Source organism: Mytilus galloprovincialis, chromosome 14 (genome assembly GCF_965363235.1).
Source record: "Mytilus galloprovincialis chromosome 14, xbMytGall1.hap1.1, whole genome shotgun sequence".
NCBI classification, from domain to species: Eukaryota; Metazoa; Mollusca; class Bivalvia; order Mytilida; family Mytilidae; genus Mytilus; species Mytilus galloprovincialis.
In genome coordinates this window covers 23,327,979-23,345,223 of record NC_134851.1, presented here as the reverse complement: position 1 = coordinate 23,345,223, position 17,245 = coordinate 23,327,979, and the positions used below count along the sequence as shown (strand labels likewise).

At 34.5% G+C, this 17,245-nt stretch overlaps 1 long non-coding RNA gene across 1 annotated transcript; it reads right to left on the bottom strand.

The window, feature by feature from the left end:
• Positions 1–10,123: 10,123 nt before the first annotated feature.
• Positions 10,124–16,166, bottom strand: LOC143058479 (uncharacterized). The gene is made up of 3 exons (XR_012973081.1): positions 15,789–16,166; positions 11,761–11,858; positions 10,124–10,703 (listed from the first exon to the last, which is right to left on the bottom strand). It is a non-coding gene; the product is annotated as an uncharacterized LOC143058479 (long non-coding RNA).
• Between the last annotated feature and the right edge of the window lie 1,079 nt (positions 16,167–17,245).

Sequence of the window (17,245 nt, the reverse complement as noted above, 5' to 3'; positions counted from 1 at the left end):
ACAAGCATTAGCACTAGCCTGTGCTTGGAGAGGAGTCGGAAATAACTTCACCACAGAAATACAGAAGAGCTCAAAAGGTACCACCCATGTCCAAAATGTTTCCAGGTACTTGTTATGTGCTAATAATCGATACACATTAGCACTAGCTTGTGCTTGGAAGGATTACGGAAAATTACCTACAAACATAAGACAGAATTACATGTATAAAGAAACGGTTCATTTCCCCAGGAACACGCTGTGTGCAACTTTCTTTAACATAGTAGCACTAGCTTGTGCTTGGAAAAATGGGCTTTACTTCGTCATAAGAAATTTACAGATTGATACAAGAAAATGAACGAGAACTAGTCTGCATTGGGACACACGTGTGCAAATAGTAACGTAAAAATAGCACATTTGTTAAAATTTCAATTTACAAAGAAAATCGTAAATAAATTCATTAATATCTGAAAATTGTCGTGATTATCTCCCTTTCAAAATCGGCAAAACTTAGCTTGGGATACAAACATCGACCTGATCAATTATGACACTAATCAATATTCAACGACTATCTCATATGTTCTAAAACATCAGAAGCTCAACGAAGAGATGCGATATGACACTTATCAATTGTTGACATCTTAGCCCTTAAATACAAAGACTTGATGTAAGATTGTCAGAACGAACATTTCATCAGAAGAAGAAAGTCGAAAATAAAGCTGAGATCTTCCCGGGTACTTACTAAGTGCTAATGATAAATGTACATTAGCACTAGTCTGTGCTTGAAGAGGGGATTGGCAATTTGCATCTTAGAGGAAGAAGAAAAAACAGATGAAAATTTGATAACATCAGAGAAGCCGAGAAAATTACATTGAGATCTTTCCAGGTACTTGTTATGTGCTTATGAAAATACAACATTAGCACTAGCCTGTGCTTGGAGAGAGATCAAAGGTTTAACATCACAACATCAAGAGATAATGGAAAAGAAAAGCAAGACGAAGACGAAGACAAAGTCGACAGATTTACAGATCAATCTGATATCTGCCCAAGTACTTGTTATGTGCAAATGATAAACAAGCATTAGCACTAGCCTGTGCTTGGAGAGGAGTCGGAAATAACTTCACCACAGAAATACAGAAGAGCTCAAAAGGTACCACCCATGTCCAAAATGTTTCCAGGTACTTGTTATGTGCTAATAATCGATACACATTAGCACTAGCTTGTGCTTGGAAGGATTACGGAAAATTACCTACAAACATAAGACAGAAATACATGTATAAAGAAACGGTTCATTTTCCCAGGAACACGCTGTGTGCAACTTTCTTTAACATAGTAGCACTAGCTTGTGCTTGGAAAAATGGGCTTTACTTCGTCATCAGAAATTTACAGATTGATACAAGAAACTGAACGAGAACTAGTCTGCATTGGGACACACGTGTGCAAATAGTAACGTAAAAATAGCACATTTGTTAAAATTTCAATTTACAAAGAAAATCGTAAATAAATTCATTAATATCTGAAAATTGTCGTGATTATCTCCCTTTCAAAATCGGCAAAACTTAGCTTGGGATACAAACATCGACCTGATCAATTATGACACTAATCAATATTCAACGACTATCTCATATGTTCTAAAACATCAGAAGCTCAACGAAGAGATGCGATATGACACTTATCAATTGTTGACATCTTAGCCCTTAAATACAAAGACTTGATGTAAGATTGTCAGAACGAACATTTCATCAGAAGAAGAAAGTCGAAAATAAAGCTGAGATCTTCCCGGGTACTTACTAAGTGCTAATGATAAATGTACATTAGCACTAGTCTGTGCTTGAAGAGGGGATTGGCAATTTGCATCTTAGAGGAAGAAGAAAAAACAGATGAAAATTTGATAACATCAGAGAAGCCGAGAAAATTACATTGAGATCTTTCCAGGTACTTGTTATGTGCTTATGAAAATACAACATTAGCACTAGCCTGTGCTTGGAGAGAGATCAAAGGTTTAACATCACAACATCAAGAGATAATGGAAAAGAAAAGCAAGACGAAGACGAAGACAAAGTCGACAGATTTACAGATCAATCTGATATCTGCCCAAGTACTTGTTATGTGCAAATGATAAACAAGCATTAGCACTAGCCTGTGCTTGGAGAGGAGTCGGAAATAACTTCACCACAGAAATACAGAAGAGCTCAAAAGGTACCACCCATGTCCAAAATGTTTCCAGGTACTTGTTATGTGCTAATAATCGATACACATTAGCACTAGCTTGTGCTTGGAAGGATTACGGAAAATTACCTACAAACATAAGACAGAAATACATGTATAAAGAAACGGTTCATTTTCCCAGGAACACGCTGTGTGCAACTTTCTTTAACATAGTAGCACTAGCTTGTGCTTGGAAAAATGGGCTTTACTTCGTCATAAGAAATTTACAGATTGATACAAGAAACTGAACGAGAACTAGTCTGCATTGGGACACACGTGTGCAAATAGTAACGTAAAAATAGCACATTTGTTAAAATTTCAATTTACAAAGAAAATCGTAAATAAATTCATTAATATCTGAAAATTGTCGTGATTATCTCCCTTTCAAAATCGGCAAAACTTAGCTTGGGATACAAACATCGACCTGATCAATTATGACACTAATCAATATTCAACGACTATCTCATATGTTCTAAAACATCAGAAGCTCAACGAAGAGATGCGATATGACACTTATCAATTGTTGACATCTTAGCCCTTAAATACAAAGACTTGATGTAAGATTGTCAGAACGAACATTTCATCAGAAGAAGAAAGTCGAAAATAAAGCTGAGATCTTCCCGGGTACTTACTAAGTGCTAATGATAAATGTACATTAGCACTAGTCTGTGCTTGGAGAGGGGATTGGCAATTTGCATCTTAGAGGAAGAAGAAAAAACAGATGAAAATTTGACAACATCAGAGAAGCCGAGAAAATTACATTGAGATCTTTCCAGGTACTTGTTATGTGCTTATGAAAATACAACATTAGCACTAGCCTGTGCTTGGAGAGAGATCAAAGGTTTAACATCACAACATCAAGAGATAATGGAAAAGAAAAGCAAGACGAAGACGAAGACAAAGTCGACAGATTTACAGATCAATCTGATATCTTCCCAAGTACTTGTTATGTGCAAATGATAAACAAGCATTAGCACTAGCCTGTGCTTGGAGAGGAGTCGGAAATAACTTCACCACAGAAATACAGAAGAGCTCAAAAGGTACCACCCATGTCCAAAATGTTTCCAGGTACTTGTTATGTGCTAATAATCGATACACATTAGCACTAGCTTGTGCTTGGGAGGATTACGGAAAATTACCTACAAACATAAGACAGAAATACATGTATAAAGAAACGGTTCATTTTCCCAGGAACACGCTGTGTGCAACTTTCTTTAACATAGTAGCACTAGCTTGTGCTTGGAAAAATGGGCTTTACTTCGTCATAAGAAATTTACAGATTGATACAAGAAAATGAACGAGAACTAGTCTGCATTGGGACACACGTGTGCAAATAGTAACGTAAAAATAGCACATTTGTTAAAATTTCAATTTACAAAGAAAATCGTAAATAAATTCATTAATATCTGAAAATTGTCGTGATTATCTCCCTTTCAAAATCGTCAAAACTTAGCTTGGGATACAAACATCGACCTGATCAATTATGACACTTATCAATATTCAACGACTATCTCATATGTTCTAAAACATCAGAAGCTCAACGAAGAGATGCGATATGACACTTATCAATTGTTGACATCTTAGCCCTTAAATACAAAGACTTGATGTAAGATTGTCAGAACGAACATTTCATCAGAAGAAGAAAGTCGAAAATAAAGCTGAGATCTTCCCGGGTACTTACTAAGTGCTAATGATAAATGTACATTAGCACTAGTCTGTGCTTGGAGAGGGGATTGGCAATTTGCATCTTAGAGGAAGAAGAAAAAACAGATGAAAATTTGATAACATCAGAGAAGCCGAGAAAATTACATTGAGATCTTTCCAGGTACTTGTTATGTGCTTATGAAAATACAACATTAGCACTAGCCTGTGCTTGGAGAGAGATCAAAGGTTTAACATCACAACATCAAGAGATAATGGAAAAGAAAAGCAAGACGAAGACGAAGACAAAGTCGACAGATTTACAGATCAATCTGATATCTGCCAAAGTACTTGTTATGTGCAAATGATAAACAAGCATTAGCACTAGCCTGTGATTGGAGAGGAGTCGGAAATAACTTCACCACAGAAATACAGAAGAGCTCAAAAGGTACCACCCATGTCCAAAATGTTTCCAGGTACTTGTTATGTGCTAATAATCGATACACATTAGCACTAGCTTGTGCTTGGAAGGATTACGGAAAATTACCTACAAACATAAGACAGAAATACATGTATAAAGAAACGGTTCATTTTCCCAGGAACACGCTGTGTGCAACTTTCTTTAACATAGTAGCACTAGCTTGTGCTTGGAAAAATGGGCTTTACTTCGTCATAAGAAATTTACAGATTGATACAAGAAAATGAACGAGAACTAGTCTGCATTGGGACACACGTGTGCAAATAGTAACGTAAAAATAGCACATTTGTTAAAATTTCAATTTACAAAGAAAATCGTAAATAAATTCATTAATATCTGAAAATTGTCGTGATTATCTCCCTTTCAAAATCGGCAAAACTTAGCTTGGGATACAAACATCGACCTGATCAATTATGACACTAATCAATATTCAACGACTATCTCATATGTTCTAAAACATCAGAAGCTCAACGAAGAGATGCGATATGACACTTATCAATTGTTGACATCTTAGCCCTTAAATACAAAGACTTGATGTAAGATTGTCAGAACGAACATTTCATCAGAAGAAGAAAGTCGAAAATAAAGCTGAGATCTTCCCGGGTACTTACTAAGTGCTAATGATAAATGTACATTAGCACTAGTCTGTGCTTGAAGAGGGGATTGGCAATTTGCATCTTAGAGGAAGAAGAAAAAACAGATGAAAATTTGATAACATCAGAGAAGCCGAGAAAATTACATTGAGATCTTTCCAGGTACTTGTTATGTGCTTATGAAAATACAACATTAGCACTAGCCTGTGCTTGGAGAGAGATCAAAGGTTTAACATCACAACATCAAGAGATAATGGAAAAGAAAAGCAAGACGAAGACGAAGACAAAGTCGACAGATTTACAGATCAATCTGATATCTGCCCAAGTACTTGTTATGTGCAAATGATAAACAAGCATTAGCACTAGCCTGTGCTTGGAGAGGAGTCGGAAATAACTTCACCACAGAAATACAGAAGAGCTCAAAAGGTACCACCCATGTCCAAAATGTTTCCAGGTACTTGTTATGTGCTAATAATCGATACACATTAGCACTAGCTTGTGCTTGGAAGGATTACGGAAAATTACCTACAAACATAAGACAGAAATACATGTATAAAGAAACGGTTCATTTTCCCAGGAACACGCTGTGTGCAACTTTCTTTAACATAGTAGCACTAGCTTGTGCTTGGAAAAATGGGCTTTACTTCGTCATAAGAAATTTACAGATTGATACAAGAAACTGAACGAGAACTAGTCTGCATTGGGACACACGTGTGCAAATAGTAACGTAAAAATAGCACATTTGTTAAAATTTCAATTTACAAAGAAAATCGTAAATAAATTCATTAATATCTGAAAATTGTCGTGATTATCTCCCTTTCAAAATCGGCAAAACTTAGCTTGGGATACAAACATCGACCTGATCAATTATGACACTAATCAATATTCAACGACTATCTCATATGTTCTAAAACATCAGAAGCTCAACGAAGAGATGCGATATGACACTTATCAATTGTTGACATCTTAGCCCTTAAATACAAAGACTTGATGTAAGATTGTCAGAACGAACATTTCATCAGAAGAAGAAAGTCGAAAATAAAGCTGAGATCTTCCCGGGTACTTACTAAGTGCTAATGATAAATGTACATTAGCACTAGTCTGTGCTTGGAGAGGGGATTGGCAATTTGCATCTTAGAGGAAGAAGAAAAAACAGATGAAAATTTGACAACATCAGAGAAGCCGAGAAAATTACATTGAGATCTTTCCAGGTACTTGTTATGTGCTTATGAAAATACAACATTAGCACTAGCCTGTGCTTGGAGAGAGATCAAAGGTTTAACATCACAACATCAAGAGATAATGGAAAAGAAAAGCAAGACGAAGACGAAGACAAAGTCGACAGATTTACAGATCAATCTGATATCTTCCCAAGTACTTGTTATGTGCAAATGATAAACAAGCATTAGCACTAGCCTGTGCTTGGAGAGGAGTCGGAAATAACTTCACCACACGCAGCGACGTTAAGGGCGTTTCGAAAAAAATCCCATTTTATACACAGGAAAAAGCATATTGAACTCAAAGTTAGTTTTGTTTGCCTATAGGCCAAAAATGCACGTTAAAAGCGTAAACAGAGGAGAAAATATCTATTCTGAATTGCATTCCAAACTTTTATTTATAGAAAAATATAAATACATTGGTGTCACGTGACTTCAAACTGAAAGTAATGACATTTCCCAAATAAGTCAAAAGGGCAGGTGCAAGATGAAATCGGATCGCCCTGGTTTTGGGCTCCCTGTAATCGGGATAACTTATTTTACTAGAAAAGTGCTGTGCCTAGTTTGATAGCAGAGGTTTTGTAAATAAAAAACAATAAAACGTGTAGAATTTTTTTTGATTTATTGACTTTTTGGCACTTCGGGTTCTGAAATTTCCTTTAAACGAACGCTATATAACTAGGCACAGCACTTTTTGGAAAATTTGAAATGTCGCCTTTCTACCAATACCAGAATCAAGTGGGTTGGTATAGTTCTTGCACCTGCCCTTTTGAATTAATTTAACATGTCGTAGCATTATCGTCTTGAAAGGCGAGAGAAAAACGTTTGAATGACGCGGCGGAAGTCGGATCGGCTGACGGAAAAACTAAGTGTTTTTTTTGTACTCGCCGTCAAGCGTTTCATAATAAGCCTACGTCTTGTTTGGGCAGATAAACACATATTCTGTTATTGCTTGCTTAATTTATTGAAGTTTCAAATTCATAATTGTTTCTATTTCAGAGAATATTTAATTGTGATAGGCAGGACTTTCATAAAATAGAATATTTACATCTTCTTGCATTCCATCTCTTGTGCAAATGGCAGAGGTGCCACCCGTGGGATTTAGATGGGCTCTGACCCCTTTGTGTGTGAACCCGTTATGTCGCACTTAATTAATAACTTCCATTATTGTTGGGACACGCACCCCCCTTTTTTGTCCAAGTCCGGAATCCACATCTCGGGTCCTAGTGATGATCTCATTTTGCAAGTGCAAGTATATTGGGAACTATTATCATTTTAATGAAAAAAGTGGGGTTTTTACAAACTTTATACCAAAATTCAGGATTTATTTTTTGCTCTGTCATTAATAATATTTAATTAATAAACATAAACTCCTACCTGCATATAAATATTCAGATTTACTAGTTGAATATCTCCTGTTACTCAAGTGCGCCTGGTATCAATTTGTAAAACATGATAGGGAGGTCTTTTTGAATTTATTCTGTAGGGACAAGGTGATTTTTTTGCATCACTGAATATGAATTTTCACCAGTCGCCAGGGCAGTATTTTGTATGGCTTGCTTTTTTTTTTTTAATGATGTCCCTAGTGAATTTCTACATTTTCTTGGACAGAATCTTCCTTTTCATTCCATCTTAAAAAACAATATTTTACTAATTCTAACAGTCTTACAGTTACTTGGTAACTTTTTTTTCTGACCTCCCATTATTAATTTAATTCTGGTTGAAAGCACACAAAAGCATTAACAATTCTGTTTTCCTCGAATGAGTATACGTAAGTTTGAATATTTGCACAAACGTATCTTTTTTTGGGGTATTATTAAAGGATTAGAAGCTATGGCGTTGAGTAACTGATACTTAAAAAAAATGTTCCTTGAGCTCTCATGGTTTCCATGTATGCATATACAATGTATTACTAAAAGTAAATTTTAATCGCATCTGTGAAAAAATCCACATCCGATTAGTTTCAGATACTTGTACATGTATATATGTACCTATGATTCAATCAGCAACCTTGAGTGACACATACATTTACATGTATACATTAGCCAAAATTTTTCAACCTGTAGTATATATTTGTACCAAGAAGTTGGAAACAGTGACCCATTTGTTCTGCCGCTGATTTCATATTAAATTCCTGCCTACCAGCAGGCCAGTGTCAACCAATACAAACGGACAGCCAAGAAAAAACTAAAAGTGCTTACATGTACATGTACGTCTCATTCAGCACAATCATTTTTTTTTTCATTATCAAGTGCCATTATATTTTAAGGTTCATATTAAACATGATAAAATCAGGAAACTGATTTCCCCATCACCATGATCACCTGCTGAGATATATTGGAGGCTACTGAATGGTACTTTTTTTCTGTCAGAATAAAAGAAATTCTATGTACCAGTACATGTACATAATAATTTTTTTGTTCTTCCCTCTCCAGGATTATATAATGTACATTATATATTGTATATGTATCATTGTTGAAGGCTGTACGATTACCTAAAATTGTAAATTTCTGTGTCATTTTGGTCTCTTGTGAAGAGTTGTTTCATTGCCATTGGCAATCATACCGCATCTTCTTTTTTAAGTACATGTACATGTATATATAATATACACATTCAGAAATCACTAAATTAATCACAGTTCTTACAAAAGTTTCAGGTGAATGAATCATGACATAGGGGATAGGACAAAATAGTCAGCATGGAAATTAAAATGACATACATGTATGAATGCTTTAATGTATAAAACTACTGCCTTCCATGCCTACCAAATATTATTGACAAGGGTACCATCAGTGGTTAATCTTTACCTGACCTAATCACAATCATGACAAAAAGTAAAATTACTTAATTGTTAATCAAAACTTCATTGACAATTATACCACATGCTGTTATCTTTAAATCAAAATTCTAGCTGTATTACAAAAATATGCATGGGATTTCAAAAAAAGAAGAAAGCAATTTCTGTCTGTCAGACTGTGTTGGGGTCATGCTGTCTCATTGCCATACATCACATCTTATGCAAAACATGCTATATATAAGAATCTTTAGTCTACTAATACTGTGAATATTCCATCAAGTTTTCAAGTTTATATAATTATAATGTATATCCTTCAAATAGACTCAAAAAAGTGCGAGTAAATTTAGTCCCAAGATAATAATAATTTATATTAAACAATGCCAGGACAATAAACATGATAAATGTAAGATTTATTATTGCAGTTACAGAAAATCCTGGATACAAATAATGCATTGTAATACCATCATTTAAATAAATTTATATTTTTTTATGCCAAACATTTACAATTATCATGTCATTAATTTATGTCATTATATAAATAATCAATTTTAGTTTAGACAAGAACAAGAAATGAAAACATTGCATTTTCTGATTTCCAAGTATAAACAAGCTACATGTATGTACATGAGATACACATCTTCATGTACAATACATATATACATGCATGTACAAAATGGAAATACCCATAATTATTTTGTTCAAAATTAACCATTATGTGGCTGTTATACAGATGTGTGCTCATTATTGAAGCCCAACATCAATATCATACGACTTTCAGATGAACAACAACTGCATGATTACAACACTGTTTTATGCTTTTGAACTTTTTGTACACCTACAAATGTAGGCCTGTATTCAGTGTTTATATGAAATGAAATAGAAAAATTATAAATCATGATAAAATATGATTTTCTTGTTCTCTCATGTCTCTGCAGGTGGCCAATATATAAACAACTATTTTTTCCCTGATGGAGAGTTGTTTTATTGGCAATCTGAGTGAATCAATTTTTTTTTATATGTCATATTCTTACTTTTATCATTACATGTACATGTAACTCAAATTAGTGGTGTGTCAGTGAATTGTATGCCTACATGCATATATGTATATCGCATGTATATCTGTAGGTAGGATTTATGTTTAAATCAAATAACTTTATCTTATAATTACTCCCTGTCATGCCTGTAATTGCCAAAAAATAACTAAACACTCATATTAAAGTCTTATAAATAAATATATTTCCTTCTTTCAAATTCATCTGAATGTCATACATGTCATATGTTCATCTGTAGATCTCTAATAAATTACTTGGTTAGATATTGCAGATTTTTCAAATATTTCACGAAAGAGACCACAAATTAAATCCATGAAACTGTTGCAACACATTTTTTTAAAATGTAATCCTTTTTAGAACTCCAATTGTAAGAAATATACAAAGTCTCCAAACTGCCTGTATTTAGAATTCATTTCAACTGAGGAAAAAGCTCTCTCCGATGGTAAACATCAACTTTAATGATCACGATGATGAAAAAGAAGCTAAACTGTTCACTTAAATATTCCTCTGTCTCACTGCATCAAAACACTAAACTCCAATTCAACTGGGTCTTGAAACAGCAATGCTTCTGCTTAGTACATGATATACATGATATAGAATTGCTGTCTTTTTTCTTCTTTTCATTGAAATATTTGGTGGCTTTCCAAACAAATTTTAATCAGATTTTCGGTATTAAATGGTCATGATGAGTTATAAATAAGTAACTTTCTTCTGCTGTCTCGGTACAGGTGATCATCATTGCTGAAATATGAAAATGCAAATATAATGTACATGTATATATATTTAAATGAAATGTTTAACATGATATTTATGATTAAAGTATTAAAAAGTAAGTGCAAACATATTTCTTCAAGAAGTAACTGTTAAAATGCAAACAACATAATTCCCTGGTCTTTATTTAATAACATGAATAATAAAATTGAGAAAGGAAATGGGGATTTGTTAAAACAACAACAACCCGACAATAGAGCAGACAACAGCCGAAGGCCACCAATGGATCTTCAATGTAGCGAGAAATTTCATTAAACATTTGAACAAGGATGTAATTTTTCACACACATTTTAATAAGGTGCACTACTTTGATAAAACTTTAAAATAAAATGAGTTATATTTATTGAGATCAGAATGTGAGTTCCATTATTGCAATATTCAAAATGCAAATATAAAACATTACAATAACTTCTGAATATACATAATACATGTACATTAATATTCTTACAATGTAAGAAAACAGAAATTTATTTGCACAAATTAAAAAACACTCACTAGCATATACAGTAGTTGTCTTTTGTTTATGTAATTTATATGTGTTTCTTGTTTTTTTTTTTTATATAGATTAGACTGTTGGTTTTACACTAGTAATTTTGGGGCCCTTTATAGCTTTAAGTTCGGTGTGAGCCAAGGTTCCTTGTTGAAGGCCGTACGTTGACATATAATGGTTAACTTTTATAAATTGTTATTTGGATGGAGAATTGTCTCATTGGCACTCACACCACATCTTCCTTTATCTATAGACTATTAACCCCTCCACATTCTGTATGCATGTGCCTGTTATTCAGTGGTTGTCTATGTTGCTGTGTTACATATTAGACTGTTAGTTTTCTCCTTTGAATTGCTAAAAAATACATTTGCAATTTAGGGGCCTTTTGTAGCTGAATATGCAGAATGGGCTTTGCTCATTGTTGAAGGCCATACAGTGACCTATAACTATAGTTGTTAATTTTGGTGTCATTTGGACACTTGAGGAGAGTTGTCTCATTGTACAAAAGTTAGCTGATTGCAGGATAAAACAATTTACCTGTGTATAAAAATTAAACTCTCCAATTTCAAACCATCACTTTATATTTCATCAAACCTGGAATGGCATACTAGTGTATCTTGTAATTAACAGGTAAGCTGAAAGAAAAGGTAATCATTTAATTACAAACAGATACTTTTTTAAATATTAGGAACATAAACATGTGTATAATGATTCAAATAACTGTTAAATAAAAAAATAACGTCTGCCACGTGCACACAACCCTTATTAGATCGCAGGATTTCCTTCATAGATACATGTATAATGCCCATTTTTTCTTGGATTTCTAGAATTGCATTGATTGTCCAAAAAAAAGGGGGGTTCCAAACCTAAAATCTAAAAATAATTGTTGATTAAAGAAATGATTTGGTCGTAGGTTGAGGATTAGAGATGTCTCATTATTTTCCCAAAACAAAAACGATTACTAAAGACATGTCCAAATACTTGTCAAAGAAGTTGGCACTCGTCTCATCTGATATATAATTCTATATTAATTGCAACTCTCTTTCTGATAGAAGACCACTGTGTGTTTATTAAAAGTATAGTTGTTTCAATAATTGGCATTGAAATCTTTCATGTATATACAAATGTACGGTTTTTTTTTACATTTTATTCCGAAAAAGAAGTGTTGTGTATGGTGTTTAGCTGACCACATAAATCTGTCTGTATGGTGCACAGTCATTGATAGTTAAGTTGCTGCACACCGACACAAAAATATTATTTTCATACTCGTTTTTTAACCAAAAATGTTCAAGGAATGAGTAATCACAGGTCGGTTTATGATTGGTAACTATTACTTTTGTCCTGTATTAGCCTTCTTTAAGGTAAAACATGTAAATGTCTCGACAATTATATGGAAATTGAAAGTTGGTGTTGACATACACAACTATTTGCGCATTTACAAGTTAATTGTTCCTATATATATATATTAGAATATAAAATATGTCTTTAATATAAATATGAAAAAATCCATGCGAAAATTATTTTGGAGCAGGAATTTCAGATGTTGAAAACTGTACACTGAATGTTGATAAAACAAAACAAAGATTTCGTTACCATGTCAGTTCAAAGACGATCATGCCCGCTTGGTTAGTAACTATATCAACTGTACGATGATACACAGTGATAATTGGCAAAAAAAAAATACATGTACATGTATACATGGTATATGTCTGTTTACCATGTTTACAGTTACTCGACTGACCCTAATTTGAGCGCTGACTCAAAGCTATTTTATTCCTGTCATTAATTGAAAAATTTATAAAACTCGTGTCAAAAGCGAAGTAAGGGTTGCCAATAAATTTAATCAATTGCCTGATACATCCCAATGTTCACAATCGTGAATATGACAGCTGTTCTAAGGAAACTTGCAACTTGTGTCATAAAATAAAACTTCACCCCCATTTTTCCAACCAATAACCAAGGGAAATAATCCAATCATTAAAAATATGGGTAAACTCGGCCCATGGACAACTGAGACCATGGCACAACTCAAAATCATGCACAAAAAAGGAAAAGAAAAAAAATAGTAAAAGTGAAATACTGACCTACCTACCCTATATATATTGATGATATACATGTAAGATTGTAACCTTAAACAGACAGACTGACATGGCCATATATACAAGTGTGGTCATTTTAGCTCTTCTTTATACATGCTTAAATCAATTTTCATGATTAACTAGAAATACTGAAATCACTGCCCGTAATAGCCAGCCCCTCCAAAATATAAAATCTAACACAAACACCTGAATCTCTGTGAGCTACTGCTCACTAATAATATTCCCATACCCTTAAAGTATAAGGTTAACAGAAAGTTGTTCAGTAATGAATCTGAAAAAGCATGACACAGTATAACTGACTCTGACATGCATGTATAAACTCTGAAGCCAAATTTCAGAAATCCTTGTAACATTCCTGCAAACAGTGCTATGAAAAATATTCATGGGACGGACTGACCTAAGGATGTACAGACAGTAGTAAAACAGTATGCCCCAACTTTTTTGGTGCCAGGGTACATGTACAAATATAAAAAAAATTGCCAACAGTGGCACAGTTCATGGATTATTTTTTGAATAATATTAAAATCCCATAAAGAGAATGAGTAAAATCTAAAAATATTCATTGTATAAAAAATCATAAGGGATCATTTCAGCAAATTTTCATGAAAATTTGTTCAAACGGTTTAAAGTCATCATTTGAAAAACGCGATAATTTCGACCCTTTATTACGAATAATGTCCCTATACATGTAGTACTGAAAAACAAGATATAAATTATATGTAATAGAAATGTGAGAATGGAAATGGAAAATGTCACCAATGGGCAGGGGCAGATCCAGTTATTTTAAAAAGGGGGGTTCCTAAACCTGGACAAAAAAAAGGGGGGTATCTGTGTTCCTGATGCCTGGTTTGTATAACTGTTACAAATGAACACTTTCGTGTTGTATTTTATTTTGTCTCAGCGGCTTATGGTAGACTTACTTTCAGAGCAATAAGAATATGAGACGCCCTTAATCTACAGGTTCCTACAAAGAAATGTCTTTCTCTGTTTAGAATTTAAACAACTTTCTTGCAAGCAGGCTCCCCAAGAAAATTTTATAACTTGATATAGGAAGATGTGGTGTGAGTGCCAATGAGACAACTCTCCATCCAAATAACAATTTAAAAAGTAAACCATTATAATGGTGAAGTTGAAATCATCCCTTCGTAAATTTTACGGACGCCATCACGAGTTGGTTGACCGTTATGGAATAACCGTTTCACAAATGATATCGGATATGTTCCTTACGTCGTAACTACAATCCCCTTCTCTTTCATGAATTTGACCTACCGAATTAGACTATTTACTGGACTTGTAATCACATAAGCAACACGACGGGTGCCGCATGTGGAGCAGGATCTGCTTACCCTTTTGGAGCACCTGAGATCACCCCTACTTTTTGGTGGGGTTCGTGTTGTTTATTCTTTAGTTTTCTATGTTGTGTCATGTGTACTATTGTTTTTCTGTTTGTCTTTTTCATTTTTAGCCATGGCGTTGTCAGTTTGTTTTAGATTTACGAGTTTGACTGTCCCTTTGGTATCTTTCGTCCCTCTTTTAAAGTACAGCCTTCAACACAGAGCCTTGGCTCACACCGAACAACAAGCTATAAAGGGCCCCAAAATTACTAGTGTAAAACCATTCAAACGGGAAAACCAACGGCCTAATCTATATAAACAAAACGAGAAACACGTATATATTACATAAACAAACGACAACTACTGTACATCAGATTCCTGACTTAGGACAGGTGCAAACATTTGCAGCGGGATTAAACGTTTTAATGGATCCAAACCTTCTCCCTTTTTCTGAAACAATAGCATCCCTTCTGTTTAACGGGATACATTCATGTATAGCTTAAAAACACGAAATCCCTGGCTTAAAAATACAAAATCTGGAGGTCCGGAAATTCGAAAAAAGAATTCCCGAATCCTGAAAGGGTCAATCCCCAAATCCCAATCTAAAAACACCCGGTCCCAGAGTCCTGATAAAGGTCCTATCCCCCCTCATAATTATTTGGACTAGGGGAGGGGTACAACATATGTTAAGCTCCAGATTACGTGTTTCAGGTTCCTTTTGAGCAAGTATGTATGCACCCCTGTGCTCCAAATTAATAGCTCCACGATATCATTATTATTTGGATTAGAGCAATATGTACCCAACCAGGAAATTAATGACAGGTACTGAGGTAGGCAGGACACCTGCGAAACGAAAATTAGAAACGAATTTCGGGAATGGGCCCTTGTTATAATGCTGGGAACTTGTTTCATTCGATATCTTGTTCATTTATTGACGAGACTCGAAAGATAACTTAAATTTCAGCTATTTGCTGCGGTCTTGTTTTGTTTTGACCACGTGTATGTCATGCTTGCCCTCATTGGACTCGTTTTTATCTAATAGTATACAGTTTTTCGCCATCTGGGGCGAATGAGAAACACAACAAGCAACATATGTTTCATAATAAATACATGTCTTGTGGCTCACACTTACTTTTCTGGCTAGATTTTCACGTAGAAGTGAAAATAATTTTCGCTGCAATTTCTTTCCATTCTGGAAACTGCAAACATCTATTTGACGTCGATCGTCTTCTCATTGGTTGATCCGATGGGTCCAAAAGCCGACAATCTCGCCAAGAAAAACAGCTATTGTAACTGTTTTCATAATAATCCAGGCACAAACATACAATATTTGTATTTCGATAAATAAATTACATCATATTAATAGCCGTTTTTAGTTAACAGGCATGTATGTAATTTGATTTCATACATTTTCATCGATAGACGCAGCCTCCGCCATTGATGAATATATGAATAAATAATGAGGTCCTTACGGGGTTATCTGCCCCTGAAAATATCTTATGTAAATCGCCTTAACATCGCTGCGCAGAAATACAGAAGAGCTCAAAAGGTACCACCCATGTCCAAAATGTTTCCAGGTACTTGTTATGTGCTAATAATCGATACACATTAGCACTAGCTTGTGCTTGGAAGGATTACGGAAAATTACCTACAAACATAAGACAGAATTACATGTATAAAGAAACGGTTCATTTTCCCAGGAACACGCTGTGTGCAACTTTCTTTAACATAGTAGCACTAGCTTGTGCTTGGAAAAATGGGCTTTACTTCGTCATAAGAAATTTACAGATTGATACAAGAAAATGAACGAGAACTAGTCTGCATTGGGACACACGTGTGCAAATAGTAACGTAAAAATAGCACATTTGTTAAAATTTCAATTTACAAAGAAAATCGTAAATAAATTCATTAATATCTGAAAATTGTCGTGATTATCTCCCTTTCAAAATCGGCAAAACTTAGCTTGGGATACAAACATCGACCTGATCAATTATGACACTAATCAATATTCAACGACTATCTCATATGTTCTAAAACATCAGAAGCTCAACGAAGAGATGCGATATGACACTTATCAATTGTTGACATCTTAGCCCTTAAATACAAAGACTTGATGTAAGATTGTCAGAACGAACATTTCATCAGAAGAAGAAAGTCGAAAATAAAGCTGAGATCTTCCCGGGTACTTACTAAGTGCTAATGATAAATGTACATTAGCACTAGTCTGTGCTTGAAGAGGGGATTGGCAATTTGCATCTTAGAGGAAGAAGAAAAAACAGATGAAAATTTGATAACATCAGAGAAGCCGAGAAAATTACATTGAGATCTTTCCAGGTACTTGTTATGTGCTTATGAAAATACAACATTAGCACTAGCCTGTGCTTGGAGAGAGATCAAAGGTTTAACATCACAACATCAAGAGATAATGGAAAAGAAAAGCAAGACGAAGACGAAGACAAAGTCGACAGATTTACAGATCAATCTGATATCTGCCCAAGTACTTGTTATGTGCAAATGATAAACAAGCATTAGCACTAGCCTGTGCTTGGAGAGGAGTCGGAAATAACTTCACCACAGAAATACAGAAGA